The sequence below is a fragment of the Zingiber officinale genome, chromosome 1A (assembly GCF_018446385.1).
Source record: "Zingiber officinale cultivar Zhangliang chromosome 1A, Zo_v1.1, whole genome shotgun sequence".
NCBI lineage: Eukaryota > Viridiplantae > Streptophyta > Magnoliopsida > Zingiberales > Zingiberaceae > Zingiber > Zingiber officinale.
In genome coordinates, this window is record NC_055987.1 from 170961479 (window position 1) to 170964969 (window position 3491).

Sequence of the window (3491 nt, forward strand, 5' to 3'; positions counted from 1 at the left end):
TAATAGGTCAGGTAGACTTACAAGAGTATGACTTGATCTTAAGGAATTTACCCTTAGGTGCTAGACTTGTAGGATGTGTTGGTGTAATCGACCCAAGTTTGATCGGTATGATCATGGTTTTGATGTGTGTGTCAAAGAGTTTAAGTTAGACTTTCATATGTGTTTGAGTCTTGCAAGACTTGGTGAAACACATGAGGAACTCGACGCGGCAAAGATTGGAAAGCTCATCCAAGGGCTCAGATCCTTTAGTCGATGAAGGATGGTGTGGAAGACATCCGAGGGACCACTGGACAAGGAGCAATGGAGTGGAGCCGAGGGAAGCAGACTTCAAGGCAACGTGAAGGATGGCACGGAGAGCAGCCACAGGCTCAGGTGCATCTGAGGGATGAAGGTCGAGGAAGAGGGCTTCAAAGGCAACTCCGGAGAGGATGAGTGAGAGTGAATGTAAGGTACTAGTTGACTGGTCCAAATTCACAGAAAGCATAGAATGCTTCTGTGCTCATCGACTAAGGGGACCAGTCGACTGGTACATAGCCATTAGCAGAAGATGACTTCTGCAGAGAGTCATTGGTTGTGTCTAACATCTACATCAGTCGACTGGTGCATAGACCAGTCGACTGATGTCGGGTTGAGTTGGTTTGTTGATCAATTCTCTCCACTTATAAAAGAGGGGCTTTGGGGCATGAAGGAGGTTACTCATGCTTGTTGAATAACTCCTAAGTCATTGCCCAAAGCTTCCAAATCATCCTCTTCTTCTTATTCCTTATCTCCATCTTGTAAAAGAAGAAGCGTGATTTGTGAGAGGTTGTACTCCACCGAGAAGGAGTAAGCTCTAGCAGGAGATTGCCGGGGGTTGATCCACCGAAGGATCAAGGGTTCGTCCACCTCAAGGACATGTCGTGGAGTAGAAACAAGCAATCTCCGAACCACGTAAACGAACGTGTTAGCGTTTGTACTCTTGCTTTGCTTTCATTGTTTTAGTTTTAGTATATTCCGCTTGTGCACTAACCTTGTAGAGAAGAAATTGATTTGGGGGTGACCTAACTATCCAACCCCCCATCAAGCCAGCCACCGATTACCCTACAGGATGGACCTCCAAATAAAAGGTAAGTTTAGTAGGTTAGGTAGACTTACAAATATAGGCTAGGTTGTTTTGTCTGTTTTTTGTATGGTTATTTTGCAAGAACTTAGAGCTGGAAGCAAAATAGAGAGCAACCAAACATAAATGGGTGAACTAAACTTGACTCGGGTTGAACCAGACCCAAATCGGTTCAATAGACCAAACGAACGATTTGGTAGATCGATTGGGTTCAGTCCCGCTTGTTGAGTTGTAAAATGTTAACAAGGAAGATAATGTGGCAAACGATCTCGTTCATCTTTGTAATTTGGATGAGGATAAGGATAAGTTAGATGATGTGGATAAAGATAAGGTTTGATCCAGACATGACTTCATTCAAATATGACTTCATCCAGATAAGAGTTGATCCAAATAAGGATATAATCTAACTCTCTAAAAAGAGACGAAAGCTCTATGTTCAAGATATTGATTCTTTATTTACTCATACTCCGAGTGATTGAAATAAAAGATACGACGCGATGCTCTGCGACCAGGGAAGCTCTAAGAGGAGTGCACTGTGATCAGGACTTCCGGATCAGTCGTCATTATTTGTTTGGTTTGCATATTACAAGTTGTACTAGTTTATTATTCTATTTGTACTTGCATTCTAAACTATAAGATATGTTTCTCCACCTTCAAAAAATCTTTCAGAAAAGAGACCATTAATGGACTCACACTGAGTGCATAGGCCTTGGATAAACTGACTCTAGGGAGTTGGGAACCAAGTAAAAATCTCGTGTGTCTTTTTTTTCTGTCTGTTTATTATTTTATATTCTGTTGTATACTAATGACTTTGATATAATGAACGAAAGTGCACAAAAAAGAACAATCGATATTCACCCCCACTTTATTGACGCGCAACAATCCTATAAGTACGTCCAAGGCCTACACACTCAAGCTTAAGTCCGCTATGTGTATCTTCTTTCCAGAGGCAGAGAAATCTCTTACAGATTTTACGCAAACACAAATAAGAATGAAATATGAGTGGATAGTATAAAATACTAACAAAGTTTCGCCAATCAGTCTGGAAGTCCTTGATAGATCGTTGGAAGTGATAGAGGGGGGGGGGGGGGGGGAATATCGCACCTTTAAAAAACTTTTCTTTTCAAATTCAAATCAGAAATGTGCAGCGGAAAGTAAAGAGAGAGACATGTTGATTTACTTCGTTCGGAGCCTAGCTCGACTCCTACTCGAAGTCCTTGACCGCACCGATGGGCAAAGCACTAAAACTCTTCTCTCCGAACTCCTCGGAGAGAAGCAGATCGTACAAGTACAAGAGATATAAGATAGTAACAGCTCTACTATCTTATATAATTTAAGTGCAACAATAATAAATTTACCGACAAATGAATTTGAAAGTCGAAGCTTGTGGTCGGTGCGAATGCAGAAATTGATGGAGACTTGTTGCTTCGAGCAGCTTGCAGAACAACAATTTTTTATCAGTAAAAGTTATTTTTAGCCTCTGACCTCGAGCCTTAATTTATAGGTGCACTGAGGTTCGGTCGACCGATCCCTCTGTTAGGTCGACCGAACTAGCTCCGATCACCCACAGCTGGAGTCTGACGTTGGCTCGTAAATTCTGCATTAACTGGCCTTTAATGGTTCGGTCGACCGAACCCTTTTATCGGTCGACCGAACAAGCTTTTACCTTGTTCGTCGAAGTATGCCAGATTCTTGAATTAATGCGCGTTTAATGTTGATTGGATCGGTCGACCGATCCTCTTGTTCAGTCGACCGATCAGCCCTTCTTTCCTTTGCTTGCTGATCGTGTCTGATGCACTGGCTATGCTGAGTCACCAAGGTTCGGTCGACTGATCTTATTATTCGGTCGACCGATCTTATTGTTCGGTCGACCGATCAAGCTTTGATCGGCCTCAGTCTGTTTCGGTCTGATCTGAAACATTGCTTTGATAACTTCTGTTTCGGTCGACCGATCCTCTGGTTCGGTTGACCAATCAAGCCTGACCTGCAAAACAGTGTTAGAACAAAAACATCCTGTAACATAAAGGTTAGCACAATAATATCATAATGCATGAGTAAGACAGTAGACTGTCTTGATCTCAACTTGGAAACCTTCCCGATTTCTTTAGTTGGATCAACGACCTTAGGTTGTTCCCTTTAGGAACCCAACCTCACTGTCGCTCTTCCAGTTGCATACCTCAACTTACCTGCCAAACATGATCCTCCAGACATGTTTGGTCTTTTGTTTGCTCAGTGTCTGATCGCCTGATCCACTAAGACTTTTCCTGCAATACAATATTAGCCAACAACAATAATAGTAATACAGAAAACAATAGTAAACCTAAACCTAGACTTTTCTTGATCCACTAAGACTTTCTATTTTGCTTTCACCTTTAGGTTCCTGCAAAATAAC